This window comes from Loxodonta africana, chromosome 3 (assembly GCF_030014295.1).
Source record: "Loxodonta africana isolate mLoxAfr1 chromosome 3, mLoxAfr1.hap2, whole genome shotgun sequence".
NCBI classification, from domain to species: Eukaryota; Metazoa; Chordata; class Mammalia; order Proboscidea; family Elephantidae; genus Loxodonta; species Loxodonta africana.
In genome coordinates this window covers 179,320,199-179,338,811 of record NC_087344.1, presented here as the reverse complement: position 1 = coordinate 179,338,811, position 18,613 = coordinate 179,320,199, and the positions used below count along the sequence as shown (strand labels likewise).

The 18,613-nt window shown below is 40.9% G+C and overlaps 2 long non-coding RNA genes across 3 annotated transcripts; one reads left to right on the top strand and one right to left on the bottom strand.

Annotated features, from left to right (window-relative positions):
- The first annotated feature begins 4,086 nt into the window (after positions 1-4,086).
- Positions 4,087-10,622, top strand: LOC135230788 (uncharacterized). Of its 2 annotated transcripts, none has more exons than XR_010321517.1 (3): positions 4,087-4,125; positions 7,937-8,095; positions 9,603-10,622. It is a non-coding gene; the product is annotated as an uncharacterized LOC135230788 (long non-coding RNA). The 2 variants fall into 2 exon arrangements; XR_010321518.1 differs by lacking the exon at positions 4,087-4,125 and adding an exon at positions 4,327-4,427.
- Positions 8,550-11,882, bottom strand: LOC135230787 (uncharacterized). The gene is made up of 2 exons (XR_010321516.1): positions 11,281-11,882; positions 8,550-9,655 (listed from the first exon to the last, which is right to left on the bottom strand). It is a non-coding gene; the product is annotated as an uncharacterized LOC135230787 (long non-coding RNA).
- Between the last annotated feature and the right edge of the window lie 6,731 nt (positions 11,883-18,613).

The window sequence follows — 18,613 nt, the reverse complement described above, 5'->3', positions numbered from 1 at the left end:
AACAAAGCTACAGTAATCAAAACAGTGTGGTACTAGTATATGGATGAACCATGGAATTCCTAGGGAAAGAAAATCGAGTCAGAGGAAATATGTAGTGCAAAGGCTATACCAGAAAAACAAACAAACAAAAAAACCAGGCCCATTGCCATCTAATCAATTCTGACTCATAGTGACCCTATAAGCCCAAGTACAGCTGCCATCATAGGGTTTCCAAGGCTGTGATTTTTTATTTTATTGTGTTTTAGGTATAAGTTTACAGTGCAAATTAGTTTCTCATTCAAATATTTATACATAAGTTTTTTTTTTCTGACGTTGGCTGCAATCCCCACAATGTGTCAGCACTCTCCATTTTTCCTCCCGGGTTCCCTGTGTCCATTCACCCAGTTTTCCTGTCCCTTCCTGTCTTCTCTTCTTGCCTTTGGGCAGGAGTTTCCCATTTGGTCCCATTAGATTGAACTAAGAAGCACTTTCCTCACATGTATTATGGTTTGTTTTACAGGCCTGTCTAATCTTTGGCTGGAAACCCTGGTGGTATATCGATTAAGAGCTATGGCTGCTAACCAAAAGGTCGGCAGTTCGAACCTACCAGGCACTCCTTGGAAACCATATGGGGCAGTTCTACTCTGTCCTATAGGGTCACTATGAGTCGGAATCAACTCAAAGGCAGCAGGTTTGAATCTCTGGCTGAAATTGGGCTTCGGGAGTGGCTTCAGTTCTGAGTTAGCAGGATATCCAGGGGCCATAATCTTGGGGGTTCCTCCAGTCTCTGTCAGACCAGTAAGTCTTCCAAGGCTGTAAATCATTACAGAAACAGATGGCCACGTCTTTCTCCCACAGAAAGGCTGGTAGAGCCACCGACCTTTGGTAAACAGCCAAGCACTTAATCACTGTGCACCATGGCTCCTTCAGCAAAGGCCATAGGGGAGGAAAAAGATTGCTATTTCTGAAGAATTAAAAAGGAGAAAATATGGTGAGAGCTTTTTGTTTCAGAGCTATATACTTTATCAAAGAAGTTATATGGATGGCAAATAAGCTTAAAGAAATATGCTAAAAATTATTAGCCATTAGGGAAGTATAAATTCAGACCACAACAAGATACCACTATCACTTATTAATATGACTAAAGAAAAAAGAACTGACTCTTCCAAATGTTGGTGAGAATGCAGACAACAGGAACTTTCATTCAAAGATTGGGATACAAAATGGTGCAGCCACTTTGGAAACTTTGGCCATTTCTTGTAAAGTGAAAGGTACGCTTACCAGAAAACATGGTGATCCCACTCCTAGGTGTTTACCCAAGTGAAGTGAAAATTCATGTTCATACAAAAATATGCATGGAGTTTTTATAGCAGCTTTATTCATCATTAGCAAAACCTGGAAACAACCAACATGTTCTTCAACAAGTGAATGGATTAACAAACTTTGGTGTATCGGTACCATATACACAACAATAAACAGAGCTCATTAGGGACACTAGAACACGAAGAAATCTTAAATGCATTTTCGTAAGTTAAAGAAGCCAGATCAAAATGGTAAATAACAGATGGTCCCATTTATACAATATTCCAGATAAGGCAAAACTATAGAGACAGAAAACAGATTAGATAGTAGGAGTGAGGGAGGAAAGGGGGGTTGAGTACAAAAAGGCTTCAAAAAGGCATTTTTCAGGCAATAGAACTGTTCTGTATGGAATTATATTGATGTTTACATGATTTTAAGTATTTGTCAAAACCACAGAATTATACATCATAAAGAATGGACTATGTTATATACAATTTCCTCAAACCGTCCAGGATATGTGTGTATCCCAGAGTGGGAAGCAAACTATGACAAATGAATCTCTAATTATGGCATAATATCCCTGACAATGGTGAGGAAAAAAGGAGCTAAACTAAAGAACTCTGGAGACCATGCTTTTTCTGGAAACTGTAAGAGTAAATACAAGAAGAACTGCAAAGAAATACTGCTTTAGTTGGTAACTTTACTTCTCAGAACAGTATAGCAACTGTAAAATTACACGTTTACAGGAGTTGAACAAATATATAGATAAATTGCAGATAATGGGAACCAAGCTTCTCACCATCATCAGTCAAAGAGCATTTTAATTGGGGGGGGGAGGCTAGACTGAGAATTAGCAGGGATAAAGAAGGACACTGCATAACGATAAAAGGGAAATTCAGCAAGAAGATATAACAATCTTACATGTGTATACACCTAACAACAAAACTTCAACACATATGAATAAAAATTAAACATGAAATGGAAAAAAAAAATCACAAGGATATGGAAGTCAGCAAGCATATGGAAGACCTGAACTATACCAGCAGCCATCCTGACCTAATTGCCATTTATTAAACACTCTGCCCAACAACAGCAGAAGACACATTATTTCTACGTGCTCATTAAATATTCAGCAAGATAGACTGCATGCTGGGTTATAATACAAACTTTGACAACAGAATAAAATGAATAAATGATTAAGAAAAATGGTTGTATATTCATAAAACACAGAGACTAAAAAATTACTGCTATATGCAACAACATAGATAAAATCTGACAGGCATGTTGACTAGATGGAGTCAGACACAACACATCATACAGTATTATTCCAATTATATGAAATCGAACAATGGGCCAATTTATCTCTGGCAATAACAGAACACTGGTTATTCCTGGGGTGTCTGTCAACTGGGAAAAGGGCATGAGGGAATCTCCTTGTGTGCTGGAAAATTTCCCTAACTTGATGTCAGAGGCGGTTATATGAGTGTATGTTGTTGTTAGGTGACATCGAGTTGGTTCAGACACGTAGCGATCCTGTGTACAACAGAATGAAACACTGGTCCTGTGTCATCTTCACAATCGATGCTATGTTTGAGCCATTGTTGCAGCCACTGTGTCAATCCACTTCCTTGAGGGTTTTCCTCTTTTTTGCTGACCCTTTACTTAACCAAGCATGATGTCCCTCTCCAGGGATTGGTCCCTCCTGTAACATGTTGTAAGTAAGTGAGACAGTCTTGCCGTCCTCGGTTCTAAGGAACATTCTGGCTGTACTTCTTCCAAGACAGATTTATTCATTCTTCTGGCAGTCCAAGGTATATTCAATATTCTTTGCCAACACCACAATTGAAAGGCATCAATTCCTCTTTGGTCTTCGTCATTCATTGTCCGGCATTTGCGTGCATATGAGGTGACTGAAAGTACTATGGTGTGGGTCAAGCCCACCTCAGCCCTCAAAGTGACGTCTTTGCTTTCTAGCACTTTAAAGAGGTCTTTTACAGCAGTTTGCCCAATGCAATACGTCGTTTGATTTCTTGACTGTCGCTTCCATGGGTGTTGATTGTGGATCCAAGTAAAATCAAATCCTTGACAACTTCAATCTTTTCTCTGTTTATCATGATGTTGCTTATGGTCCAGTTGCGAGAATTTTTGTTTTCTTTATATAGAGCGTATAACCACATGTAAAAATCAATTGCATTGTAACCTTAAGATTAGTACACATTATGCACTTTATTATGTGTGTATACCTGAGAAAAAAGTAAAAACTGTTCAAAATGGTCATTTTCAAAAGTATATCACCTTTTACCTATTGTCTCTCAGAAGGACTAGTACCTTCCTGCCTCTCACCCTGAAAAACGCCTCTCTCCAGGATCCTCAGCTCTTGGAGACATCAGACTGGGTTTGTACAGTCTGTACCCTGTTGCTAGGGTAAGATACTGGATATGCAAGAGATGACAAACCATGAAACAGAAGACAAATGAAGCTTCAGCGATTCTAAAGATGGTCAAATGAGGAGCAAATTCTCTAAAGAACATGGTAAAATTTTCTAAATGGCCACATAATGCAAATACCAACTTTCTCTGCTCCCCAAGGGTATTAGAACTTTTTGACTACTGAACTCCTCATTCAAGCTTATGTAAGCATTGAAGAAAGCCTAGGCTTTCCTCTGTAGAGGAAATAAAGGCAGCAGAGGACGGAGCCAAAATCCAAGAGGAAGCCACTGAACTCCACGGTCACCGGGGGGACCCCTCTGGGATTGCGCACGGAACCCCTCCCCTTAGGGAATCCCAGATTCCGGAAGCGGAAGTCAGCTGTCACATTTCTGTCGCTCTCCTGCTCCGGCGTCAGGTAGGTTTTGCATCCGTAGGCGTCCGGCCTGGTCCAGTACCAGGTGCAGCCCACGGGGCTAAGAGTTCTTGCCCCCGCTTTTCTGCGCACTTCTGGCCTGTCCGCCCACCCGGAGCCGCAGGACTTTCTGTAGCCTGGCTCTGCCTGTGGCCTCCCGCCGCCGCCGCCGCCGCCGCCGCCGCCGCCTCCTCTGAGAGTTCGTCCCACCCCGCCGGTGCCGGCCTAGGCCGCGGTTTCTTCCTGCACCGCCGGGTTCTGGACGAACGAGTAGCCGGGCTGGACCACTCTCGGTCCCCTAACAGGTAAAATCGTGTACAGCCTCCCCGCGCACAAGTGTGATTCTCGGACCAGCCGTGTCAGCTTCACCTGGGAGTCTGTGAGAAATGCGCAGTCACAGGCCTCGTGGAAGCCCAGGGTTGTTGGCCTGAGTCTCAGTGCTCTGCTCCCACCCTTTCCAGTCTGCAGCTCACATGCTCCGCTTTGCTTTCTGTGCTTCCTCAAGGCAGGACTTTTGTTAAGTATTAGTGGTTATAAAAAAAAGTAAGGTTATGGTGAGGAATGTAGCCTCCCGACTGTAATGGTTGGAGCCGTGGTGACGTGGTGGTTAATAACTTGGTTAAGACAGAGGTAGAATTCAGAAACACAGGTTGAAACTAGTAGGTGCATTTAGGACCATATTTGTCCCAAATCCAGGAGGAAAATATTTAGAGGCACATTTCGAGGAATTTCTTTGTCAGTAAGGCAGACATTTTCCTCATGATTGTGTGAGAAACAATATGACCAACCCTAGTTGTCTGCTGTAAGATGTGATGTAGCTGAACAAGCTTAATGTAGGTGATGAAGAATTTACAGAGATCACCCACCCAGTGTTTGCCCAAGACCTAAGGATTAGCCGAGGCAGGACCTGTGCCGCTTTGGACGCTGGTGATTCAACTACAATTCTTACTACAAAAGAACCACACTTCTTAATAGGTTGAAGGATTCTTGGAGCAAAAGTTGTGCATATTCCCACTGGCAGAGCAGCAAATGTTGGGAATGAGGGCAAATGTGTAGTGATAATCAAAATACTTGAACAGTTCCTAGAGGAACAGCCACACTGCAGTGTTGCAAAAAGTACCTCATCTTTTGTAGTAATTATTTTAGCAAGTACTCTTGCTTAAATGTGAAATATGCAACTCTTAGAAAGTCATGATTTATAGTAAATAATTTTGAACGTGAAGAAGCTTAAATTGATGAGTAAATAATTTGTGACAAGTTTTTTAATATTACTAGAGAATATGTTTCTTTTTAAACCACACATAATAACATATAGAGAAATGCAAATCAAAACCACAATGAGATACCATCTCACCCCAGCATTACTAGCATGAATCAAAAAAACAGAAAATAACAAATGTTGGAGAGGCCGCGGGGAGATTGGAGTTCTTATGCACTGCTGGTGGGAATACAGAATGGTACAATCATTTCAGAAAACAATATGCCGTTTCCTTAAAAAGCTAGAGATAGAAACACCATATGATCAGCATCCCACTCCTAGGAATATATCCTAGAGAAATAAGAGTCATCACAGGAATAGACATATGCACACCCATGTTTATTGCAGCACTGTTCACAATAGCAAAAAGATGGAAACAACCTAGGTGCCCATCAACAGATGAATGGATAAACAAAGTATGGTACATACACACAGTGGGATACTATGCAGTGGTAAAGAACAATGATGAATCTGCAAAGCATCTCACGACATGGATGAATCTGGAAGGCATTATGCTGAGTGAAGTCAGTCAGTACCAAAGGACAAATATCCTGAGACCACTAGTATAAAAACTCATGAAAAGGTTTACACACAAAAAGAAATAATCTTTGATGGTAAATTAATAATTTCTAAGGATCAGCCCAAAGCTGGTTCCTATGAGGTGGAAGTTGAAGATGTCCCAAATGTCTAACTTTTCCAAGCCGCTGTACCACTCTATCATCTGTAACATCAATAGTCCCTCTGGCCTCAGTACTCTCCCTGTGTCTTTGGGTTCCCTAATTTCCTGCAACCTCTGGCAGAACTCACGGACCGTATAAAGGAAATGGTTCACGAGGACTTGGAGGCTGGCAAGTCCCAAATTCGTAGGTCAGGCATAGACATCTCCCCGGCCCTCAGTCTCAGCCCAAAGGCACTCAGCTTTCTCACTTCATTGGCTGGGAAGCCCGCTGCACCATCTCCTGCAGGTCTGTGCTGCAGGTTTCCGCCGCAGGGCTGTCCTTCTGCGGTGGTGGTGGCCTCTCCTCTTTGCTCTGGAATTGGCTCTCTTCTGAGGCAAAACTGACCAATCCTCTTGGTAGGCCACAATTACCCTATCACACAATCACCTGGGTGGGAGTTACAAGACCATGACTATAAAGCCCACACAAAGTAATTAATCCACCACAGGTGGTTACTAGGGAGGGGGAGGGTGGGGAAAACACTAAGTAGACAATAGATGAGTGGTAACGATGTTGAAGGCTAAGACAGCACACACTACTGGTGAAGCCAGCACAACTTGACCAAAGCAAGGTCATGGAAGCTCCATAGACACATCCAAGCTCCCTGAGGGACCAAATTACCGGGCCGAGGGCTATGGGGACCATGGTCTTGGGGAACACCTAGCTCAATTGGCATAACATAGTTTATAAAGAAAATGTTCTATGTTCTACTTTGGTGAGTAGCATCTGAGGTCTTAAAAGCTTGAGTTGCCATCTAGGATACTCCACTGGTCTCACCCCATCTGGAGCAAGGGAGAATGAAGAAAACCAAAGACACAAGGAAAAGATTAGTCCAAAGGACTATTGGATAAGTACCACAGCCTCCACCAGACTGAGTCCAACAAAACTAAATGGTACCCAGCTACCACCACCGACTGCTCTGACAAGGATCTCAGTAGAGGATCCAGGACAGAGCTGGAGAAAAAGGTAGAACAAAATTCTAACACACACACACAGACCAGACTTACTGGTCTGACAGAGACTGGAAAAACTCTTAGAGTATGGCCCCATGTACACCTTTTTAACTTAGTACTGAAGTCACTCCTCAGGTTCACCCTTCAGCCAAAGATAAGACAGATCCATAAAAGAAAATGAGACTAAATGGGCACACCAGCCCAGGGGCAAGGATGAGAAGGTAGGAGGGGACAGGAAAGCTGATAATAGGGAACCCAAGGTCGAGAAGGGGAGCGTGTTGGCATGTCGTGGGGGTGGTAACCAATGTCACAAAACAACATGTGTATTGTTTGAGAAACTCATTTGCTCTGTAAACCCTCATCTAAAATACAATAAAAAGAAAGCCAACTTGAAAAAAAAAGTAATAATGTGCAATGAAGGTGATATGTGTATATCAAATATATTGAATGTAAAAGCGACAAGAGGATATCATTTTACATAAGAAAAAAAAATTGGAAAACAGGCATGGTGATCTGCTACTGAAAGATGGCAGCTTTGAAAGCCCTATGGCACAGTTTTACTCTGCACATACAGAGTCTCCATGAGTAGGAATCGACTTGAAGGCAGCTAACATCAAAGAGTTAAGGAGAAGCTGCATATGTCATTTCACAAATTAAGTGTCTAATTTAAGTGTCCTGTTTGAGAAATCATTGCTGACTCCAATGCTATCAGAATAATTTTTTTTTTTTTTTGCTACTTTGAAGTATAATTCGCAAGATATTTTTTTGTTATGGAAGTAGCCTTTTATTTTTTTCATATTAATAACAAGGTGATCCAGTTACAGTTACCTTTAAGTCCATTCTTTACACACTGCTGTTCCTCAAATATGATTTTGTTTCTCTAGGTGGTCCAGTAGTGAAGAGCTTGGCTACTAACTAAAAGGTTGGCAGTTGGAATCCACCAGCTGCTCCTTGGAAACGATGTGGGGCAGTTCTACGCTGTCCTATAGGGTCGCTGTGAGTCAAGACCGACTTGATGGCAATGGGTTTGGTTTTTTGTTTAGGTTAGTACAGCTTAAGGTTGGCATTAAATCTTTGAAATAACCACTTCTTCCCTTTATTCCCATAGTATCTAAATTTCCCTGCTCGCACACTCAGACCAAGAAATTAAGTTTCTTTCTTTTTTTCCTAATGGTGTCATTTCATGCTATCTTTTTTGTGCGTGTGCCGTAAAATATGCATAACAAAACCTTTTCCTATTTCAACCATTTTTACATGTAAAACTCAGTAGCGTTAATTATTTTCACAATGTTGTGCAGCCATCACTGCTGTCGGTTTCCAAGTTTTCCCATCATCCTTAGCAGAAACTCGGTGCCTCTTAAACATTAACTCCCCTCCTTCCCGCTATCCACCCCTGATCACCATTTGGTCTCTGCCGGGGGCCAGCCTCAGCAATGAACAGGGTTACCAGAGGAGGGGTAGAGTTCGGCGAAAAAAGAACGAGCGGTAGAGTGTCTTATATTTTCATTCTGCAGAAAAAGAAGGCTCTGCTCTTTATTTTTTACATGGTCTTTTATATCATAAGCTTACAAAAGCATAACATCGCATGATCAATAAAGGGGCAGTACAAGATATAATCATAAACATCATTTCCCAGAGACATAATTTTCCAAGTGACACATAGTACAGTTCCGCATACATACACAAGTACAATGAGTTTTTTGTTTAATTGAAGAGAATATTTTGTTGATATATTTTTACACAAAATAATAATTGACTTCATATTGCTTTACACTTATGCTTAATCTTGCAATACCTTCCACAGTTTTTATAACAATTAATCTTTTTGCAAAATCATTGTTACATAGGCTTTGTCCATCTTGTCCAGGGTGGTCAAGTTCCTGAAGCCCAGCCACTTTGGGTTACGTCATATTGTCCACGATTATGCCAAGGACAATTAGCCCAATCTCTATACCCAAAGACCAGTCAAGCGCAGCAGTGAGCGGGGTGGACGAGAAAGTTGACCTGTAATTGGCTGAGAGATTGGCTGAGAGAACTCACTGCCTTTTGTTTTTCCACTTTTATGGGGTCATGTGTGGGTGGTGGTTTAATCACAAAAGGGCCTTGGTAAATACCAGGATTCCACCATCCTGTTTTTGTTTTCCATAGTCGAGCTATTTGTTTTTCCCCTAAGACAACTTCATGTTGATCCCCAAGTAACACACGGGCTGTCCCTACCCGAGATTTCACCAGGGGATTATGAGTAGGACGCCCCCCGTCCAAAGGTCCCTAAATCTATAATGGAATTTTATGCTTATACATTCTGCTATACACAGGCTGAAAATGAAATAGAAACATAACACAGATGACAGAGATATTCCTGACTTTTCAGGAATTCTTCGATGTTTATGCTAGGGGCAGTGGGTGCAGAGGGGCCGCCCTTGCAGCCTGGCTCTTCCTGACTTTTCAGGAATTCTTCAATGTTTATGCTGGGGGCAGCGGGTGCAGAGAGGCTGCCCTTGCAGCCTGGCTCCCAGCATCTCCCCCTTTTTTATTTTTTAATTTCGCTAGATGAAGATCTGAAGCCACCTTTTGGATAGCTTGATTTAAGATTCGGAAGATGACTGGAAGAAAGAACAACAAAATCAAGAATAAACCTAAAGAAATACCCGTGTTTAACAGAATGTTTTTAAGACTATGTTTTTGAATAAAGGAATTTAAGGAATCAATAAATTGTTTGGCTGTTTGAGAAGAGGAAAAATCTTTTTTTTGCATTTGTAATATCTTGTATTTCCATATGTAATTTGTCAATATTAAAACTCAAATCGGAATGATTCCATATGCCCTGGATATGATTTTTGATTTTTTCCCAATTATGTATGGTAGTATTTACAGGCAGTGGAGTAACACAAATCCATTTGAAACTTACATGGCATCTCAAAGTAAGTCGCACTTTGAGATTAGTGATTTCTTGTCCTATATATAGAATTGCTTCTTCAAGGGCATTAACTTCTTGTTGTAATTTTCTATCAATGGCTTCTTGTGTGGCTAAGGCTAAAGTAATATTTTTACTTAAATTATTTACATAGTTTGCAGTATGAATCTGTTGTGTTAACGCCATAGCAGAAAGTGAAAGAGAAGTTGCTAAAGCTATGAGAGCAGAAATCCCCAGTATTAAAGCTGCTACAAACCGTTTGGCTCGAGATAAAATAGCAGAAGCTTGTTTTAAGGCTTCTAGGCCTGAATCATCATACCAATCTTCTTGTAAATGTACAGGAATCATAATATATTTTGGCTGTTGTAAAATCATCATACTTTCGACAGGAATTGCAGGATTTATACAACTGGTCAGTATACAATTTTCACAAGAACTAACATAATGTGTTTTCTTGTTTTCTATAACAATACTAGAGTGATTGTTGCGGCTAATTAATAACACATATGGAGCAGGTACACAAGCTTGAATATCAAAACTCTCATTATTAAAAGGACGGGACAAAGTGACATTGCCGGCAGCAGTTGCCAGTCTCCACAAAGATGGATGTATGTTACCCGTGAAGGTAGAAAGAATAGGGGGAACCCATCCATTTATATGCCAACGATTAACTTTTTGTGGGAAAGGGACTAAGGTATCTTGCCAATTAAAACGATATCGAGCTGATTGTAAAAATAGACGATAATCATCTTCAGGATTTAAAATACTACAATCAATAAGACGTGCAGACATTTCAGGCAAAGCATATACAACTTGTGAATTATACATACAATTTCTCCAAATAGGAAATCCTTTTGAAGGGTCAATCATAGCCCAATCTTGATTGCTCTTAGAATCCTCAGGAGGCGACTTATCACAGGTAGGAAAAAGAGGAGTGTGTACTTTTGGGATACCTTTAAGAAAGTCAGTTTTTTCTGGAAGGATGAGGCGTAGAGCCCATAATAGTCTGTAAGGCTGTTGGTTTTGATTTCCATTAGGTGAGTCAGTAATCATTGATTTGAAGCCAAAAGGAATACAGCCAGGGATAGTTTTTCGCAAATTTCTTAATTGAATACAAATAGGAGGATTATCTGACATACCAGAATAGGAATAATTAGAATTAAAGCCCTGAGGGTTCCAAAATATGGTTTCGCCCCCCAGTAATGCAGAATTATTAGTAAATACAGAGGGGGAAGGATCTTCCCAGGTGACGGGATGAAATATAGGAGGTTTTGGGACATAAGCCCAATGTATATCAGCCGTAACAACACATACCTGACAGGAAATGATAGCGAGCATTGCCACAAAAAGAGTACCCGCATTTACGGGAATATGTTGATCCACGGTTAAGGTGTGAGCCAGATGAGTAAGTTTTTTGAGTTGGCCCCAAGTTGGGGGCTCAGCCGCAATGGTTTGATGGGTTCTTGAATAGGGAGTATGTCTCCGGCTTCTCCACCGCACTTTGTCTCGAGATGAAGAGTTGTTGAGGTTTGTAGAGGGTTGTATAAAGTCGGTGAGAAGGGGTGGAGTAGAAGATGAAGAGGAGGAAGAATTAGAGACAGGCGAAGGTGGGGGTGTAGATGGAGCATTTTCAAGAGACAGATTTCTCAGAAGAGTCGTGAGAGGTGTTAGGTTTGTAAGCAGAGAGGGAGAAAGTATTGGAGGATTTTTGGTGGTTTTTGGGTCTTGCATGTCTGATGAGTCTGTCGGGTATCCACAAAGGGGAAGTTTTGTCCTGTAGGAAAACACAAGCATAGCCTCTTCCACAAGAGATTAATGGGTCAGGTCTTTTCCATTTTCCATAACAAGAAACTACCCCCTGGTAAGCAGGTTTTTGCCAGCTGATACCAATCATAAGGAGTCATCCAGCTGGTTGACAGAATATCTATTAACGACAGTGTGTATGGAGACAGGGGTCCATATTCTTTGCAGGCATTTTTAACTTCCTTGAGGAATTTATAAGAAAGAGGAGTCCATTCTGTATCCTCATCAAATTCCCCGCTATAATGTACTGGAAAGCACAAAGGGAGGGTAACGTCTCCCTCAGACAAGCCTTGTTTTAAGGATGCTTTGATTTTTGATTTTCCTGCCAGAGAAGGAGGTGGGGGAGGTAAAGGTACTCTATTTCGAGGAGTAAAGGTCAATGATTTAACCTCATACTTTGGAGGCTGTGACTCAATTTGCAACTTTCGTAAAGGAAGAACAATATCCTCATCTTGATGATATCTAGCAGCCTCCTCCTCTAGATCGACTTGCTCCTCCGGGCTCAGAGTGTCATTCGTGATTGGATTAGATAGACCAACAAAGGGAGGGGCTGAAGGGGTAGACGCTACAGAAGGATGTTTCTGAAGCAGAGGTGTTTCTTCCTCCTCTAAAGTGGGGTCAGAGTCAGGATTGTCTAGTACTTGGAATGCTTTAACAGAATCGGGAGTTGGGTCAAGAGTATCTCTGATAAGCATCCATAATGCAAAAGCATCAACAGGCACCCCCTCAGGACCACATCTAGTATAATGTTTTTGTAGCTGTTCTCCCACAGCTTTCCATATGTCCAAATTAACCGAGCCTCCCTCTGGGAACCAGGGGCATTGTTCCTGAACAAAATGTAAAAACCGAGCTACTTGGCTTCTAGTCACCGCGGTTCCCCTTTTTTTGAGCATACACGTGATGATATCAATAAACAGTTTCCTTTCTGCAGAGGATGTTTGTCCCATAGTGTTTTTCTAGTATTCTCCTGCTTATACAGGGGTCTAACAACTTCTCATATGTTTTGCCTATCTTTCCTTTCCTATCCCCGTCCTCTCTAACGACGGGGTGGCTAAAGGGAGCTTTTCTCCTTTCTTATTTAGCTCTAGGCAACAGCCCTATCTACCCCGAGACGACAATGCTTACCTTCAGGTCCCTGTTCGGGCGCCAGTTGCCGGGGGCCAGCCTCGGCAATGAACAGGGTTACCAGAGGAGGGGTAGAGTTCGGCGAAAAAGAAGAATGAGAGGTAGAGTGTCTTATATTTTCATTCTGCAGAAAAAGAAGGCTCTGCTCTTTATTTTTTACATGGTCTTTTATATCATAAGCTTACAAAAGCATAACATCGCATGATCAATAAAGGGGCAGTACAAGATATAATCATAAACATCATTTCCCAGAGACATAATTTTCCAAGTGACACATAGTACAGTTCCGCATACATACACAAGTACAATGAGTTTTTTGTTTAATTGAAGAGAATATTTTGTTGATATATTTTTACACAAAATAATAATTGACTTCATATTGCTTTACACTTATGCTTAATCTTGCAATACCTTCCACAGTTTTTATAACAATTAATCTTTTTGCAAAATCATTGTTACATAGGCTTTGTCCATCTTGTCCAGGGTGGTCAAGTTCCTGAAGCCCAGCCACTTTGGGTTACGTCATATTGTCCACGATTATGCCAAGGACAATTAGCCCAATCTCTATACCCAAAGACCAGTCAAGCGCAGCAGTGAGCGGGGTGGACGAGAAAGTTGACCTGTAATTGGCTGAGAGATTGGCTGAGAGAACTCACTGCCTTTTGTTTTTCCACTTTTATGGGGTCATGTGTGGGTGGTGGTTTAATCACAAAAGGGCCTTGGTAAATACCAGGATTCCACCATCCTGTTTTTGTTTTCCATAGTCGAGCTATTTGTTTTTCCCCTAAGACAACTTCATGTTGATCCCCAAGTAACACACGGGCTGTCCCTACCCGAGATTTCACCAGGGGATTATGAGTAGGACGCCCCCCGTCCAAAGGTCCCTAAATCTATAATGGAATTTTATGCTTATACATTCTGCTATACACAGGCTGAAAATGAAATAGAAACATAACACAGATGACAGAGATATTCCTGACTTTTCAGGAATTCTTCGATGTTTATGCTAGGGGCAGTGGGTGCAGAGGGGCCGCCCTTGCAGCCTGGCTCTTCCTGACTTTTCAGGAATTCTTCAATGTTTATGCTGGGGGCAGCGGGTGCAGAGAGGCTGCCCTTGCAGCCTGGCTCCCAGCAGGTCTCTATACATTTGCCTATTCTAGATATTTCGTGTAAGTGGGGTTGTACGGTATTTGTTCTTTTGTGTCTAACTTATTTCACTTAGCATGGTGTTTTCAATCCATGTCATAGTATTTATGAGCGCTTCATTTCTTTTTATGACTGAATAATATCCCATTTTATGGATATACTACATTTTGTTTATCCATCCTACTTTTTGGCTATTATGAATAGTCCTGCAGTGAACATTGGTGTAAAAGTACTTGTTTACATCTCTGCTTTAAGTCTTTTGGGTATATACTTGTTGGGTACCGTCAAGTCAGATTTCGCTAGGAACCCCATTTAACGGTGTAGACCTGCTCCATGTAATCTTTATGGAAGCTGATTGCCAAGTCTTTCTCCTGTGGAGACTCTGGGTAGGTTTAAACAGACAACTTCCTGGTTAGCAGCCCGTGGCTTAAACATTTGTACCACCAGGGCTCCTAGAAACGGAAAATTTGGGATCATATGGGAATTGTGTGTTTAACTTTTTGAAGAACTGCCGAACTGTTTTCCATGGAGGCCGTACCGTTTTATAATCTCACCAAAAATTCCTCCACATTCTATCCCAACTCTTGTTTTCTGTTTTTCTGATAGTAGCCATCCTAGTAGTAGTGAGATGCTAGCTCATTGTGGTTTTGATTTGCATGTTTCTAATGACTAATGGCATGGAGCATCTTTTCCATGTGTTTATTGGCCATTTGTGTATCTTTTTTGGTGAAATATCTAAGTTTTTCCCCATTTTTAAAATGGCTCGTTTGTCTTTCTGTTGTTGAGTTGTACGAGTTCTTTATATATCCTGGATAGTAAACCTTATCAGATATGTGATTCCCAAATATTTTCTTCCATTCTGTAGTTTGTGTTTTCACTTTGTTGTAAAGTCCTTTGATACACAAGATTTTTAATTTATGTATTTTGTATTTTGTTGCTTATGCTTTTGGTATCATATCTAAGAATCCATTGTTGAAAAGTAGTTTGTCGAGAAAATAAATGTCTTTTTTTTTTTTTAATTGTAAAAATATTGCATGTTTTAGAAAGTACAAAAATGTGTAGGGGGAAAATGATCATTGAACACCACTTGTAATGTCAGCATCCATAGAAAAATGTGGTGCCTTTTCTTTTTCCCTTTACTTCGCTAGAAATAGACATTCTAGAAGTACTCCTTTTTGGACTGGAGTTTCTCTTGGAGACAGGACTGGTAGTGTGGTACTTCATGTAAAATTCAAACTTTCATTCAGAACTACCACTGAATTTTCCTGGTTCAGAATCTTAAAGAGTTGCCCCTCAGATAATGTCACAATATCAACTTACGTGTCCTAAAAGCCTAATACGTGCTAGAACTGTGCTCTTCCTTCCTTCTAGCTTGAAGCTTCCGAAGTGGGAATGGAGCCTGTTTCAGAGGTCACAGCTTGATTCTTTGTGGCCAGGAGGAGGAGGCAACCTACAGGCTGAGATATGGGCTGTTGAGTACTAGTAGACTCAGAGACCAAACCCTTCCCATAGTCCATCTGGGGCACTAAGGGCTTTGAGATCTAACATGTCCAAGACAGAGCTTTTAAAATCTGACTTGGACAAATCTACCTCTCACTTGGCTTTCCCATACCAGTAAACGGCCTCAGTATCCATTCACTAAAAAAAAAAAAATCACTAGATTAGGAGAAATAGTCCAAGCTACTCTGTGAGATCTACCTTATGACAACAGAGCCTGAACTTTCTTCTACTTTTTCTCTTGTCACAAGAGTGTATAATCTTCATCCAGCAGCAAGAGGCATATTTCAAAAATGTAAACCAAGTAAGCTGTCAACCCCAAATAGAATAAAATCCATGTGTTTTACATTGGCTGACAAGATCCTTACATGGTCAGGCTTATGTATACCTCTCATCTTCATGTTAGATAAGCTCTTGACACATTGTAAAAAAACTTCTTTAAGGATGTTGAGATTTTCCCTGCCTTTCAGCCTTCATACCAGGTATTTCCTCTGATTAGAAGAAAACTTTTTAACCATAGGAATATGATAATTCTTATAATTCAGGTCTTACTTCAAAATTTACCTCCTCAGAGAGTGCCCCTCCTGCCTCCTCAGTTAGTCCCGTTCATTTCTATGTTTAAATGTCATTGCAGTTTCCAGAATGAGACAAATCCAGTTTGGGCTGACATTAACTTTAATCATGTAAATGCAACCAAGTTGAATTGACTGTTACCTTTGCTTTTACTAGCTCTGTTTCCCTATGTGACAGGCTTCCAGTAAACAAAAAGCTATGAAGCTCTGCATTGTGATGATGGCAGCTTTCACACCCTCTCTCATGTGTTGGTTGCTTAGGGTTCTGATGAGTTCACTAGAGCTGTGATGTCCACTAGCCAGATGTGGCTATTTCAGTTGAAATTAATTAAAGCAGAAAGAAAAAAAATCAGTTCCTTAGTTGCATTAGTCACATGTTAAGTTCTAAATAGCCACATGAGGCCAGTGGCTACCATATTGGACTGTGCAGAAACGGAACGTGCATATCTTCACAGAAAGTTCCATTGGCTAGTGCTGTTCAAGAGTATATACAACAGATGATAACCTGTGTTTGTGATTATTCTGTGTGTATCTTCAGTGATAGGTATCATAGGCCAGAAGGAGCAAGAAAACAAAATATATACTGTTTGCCCATAGATTTACAGTCTAGCATGAGAGAGTTTTAAATAAATAGTGAAAAAAATGGGGACATATGATTCCTGTAATATAAAAGAACCTTATCTGAGAGTTTTTTTAAACTGAGAGTCAGGTTGGATTGCTTGAAAGGGGAAATTATTTAAGTGAAGGTTCAAAAATTTACTTAGATTTAGCTACATACATGGTTGAGCAGGCCTGATTGCCTGTTGGAGTGCTGGGGGTGGAAAGAGTATCTCAGTTGGGAAAAAATGAGTGTGTAAATCCCTGAGGTAGCAGAGAACCCAGTATCATTCATTCTTTGATGAAAGAGGTGATTGAAGCAGAGAAAACAAAGTGTGAGTTGGGAGGTGGGGTGTCGTATGGACCAGATTAGAGGAGCCATTTGGCAGCAGGTCATTTAGAACTATACTGACTGCTCTGGGCTATGTGAAGGCCAGTAGACAGCCCCTGATGGGCATTAAGCAGGAATAAGTGTGAGTATATTTGTGATTTAAAACGGTTCTTGTGCTCCAGTTCTTGTGCTGCAAATGGATTTTGGAAATGACAACCATGACTGAATGACCTCAAGCAGGAACTTGTTATGAACAAGATAAGGAAGGCTGAGGAGGCCTAGACATGGAGATAATGGAATGATATAATTTCAGTGTAGATGGTTCAAAGGGTGTCAGTTGATAGAATGGTCATTCTTTGAATTAAAGGCTATAGAGCAGTGAATGCTTCTCAAAGTTGAATGTCAGATGTGGATAACCTGGGGATCTTGTTAAATGCAGACTTTGATTTAGCAGGTCTTGGGTGGGCCTTGAGATTCTACATACCAAACAAGCTCCTAGTTTATGCCAAAAATAATAAGTATAGAAATAAGGATGTGAATGAAAATTAGACAGCGCTGTTAGAGAAAAAGGAGCCCTGGTGGTATGTGCTTAAGAGCTCGGTTACTAACCAAAGGGTTAGCAGTTTGAATCCACCAGCTGTTCCTTGGAAACCCTCTGGGACATTCTACTCTGTCCTATAGGGTCGCTATGAGCCTGAATAGACTTGAAGCAACAGGTTTGGTTTTTTGGTTTTTTAAGAGAAAAAAATAAAAGGAATAAAGGGGAGACACCGGTATAAAGATCATGTGTGAGAGAGAGAGAACGTTTACACCGAGACCAAGAAATAGAAGATAGGAGTCAGTTGGGCGGGGGAGTCAGGGAGAAATAGGAACAGAGGCGGGAGATGGCTCCTTAGAGAAAACTTAAAGATTTTCTGATTGAATTACTACAAGGTTAAAAGACACTATTCAGGAATCCTCTCAGATTTCTCAAAAGCTTTAGCTAGAACTGGTGGTGTCATGGTTTGAGAATAAGGGGGAAAAAAAATCTCTAGGGGAAGGAAGAAATGTTACTTGCAAAATCAAATAAAAAAATACCGATCACATTTTACAATGCTATAAATCTAATGGGTTTGGTTTTTTTTTTTTCTTTTTGAAAAAGCACAACAGAAAGGTTTTAAGTATATATAATTTAATCTAGGAAGCATGATGAGTTCATTGACAAAACTTGAAAAATATGTTCTTCCTGAAAATTCAGCCATGTTAATATCAAATATACATATGAAACCTTTTACAGCCTCAACCTTGGACCCCTGACTGCCTGGAGGAAATCAGGTTGACGTTTTCTAGCCTGTCCAAGCCCAAATGCTTCTCATTCTCTGCTAGAAAGGAGAGGCCTGTGTAGCTGTATGAAGAATGCCAAGAGTGTGCTCTGGAAGCTGGAGCCTTTTCCGCCTTAAATGCAATTGCGCTCAGGGTAGAGCATTGCCTTGAGCCTGGGAGGTAGCTCTGCCCAAGGAAAGAGCTGAAGGCCAAGAACCTGTCAGTCCCTCCTTACTCAACAGTGTCTCCTCCCCATTCTTCTTCCATTTCAGGT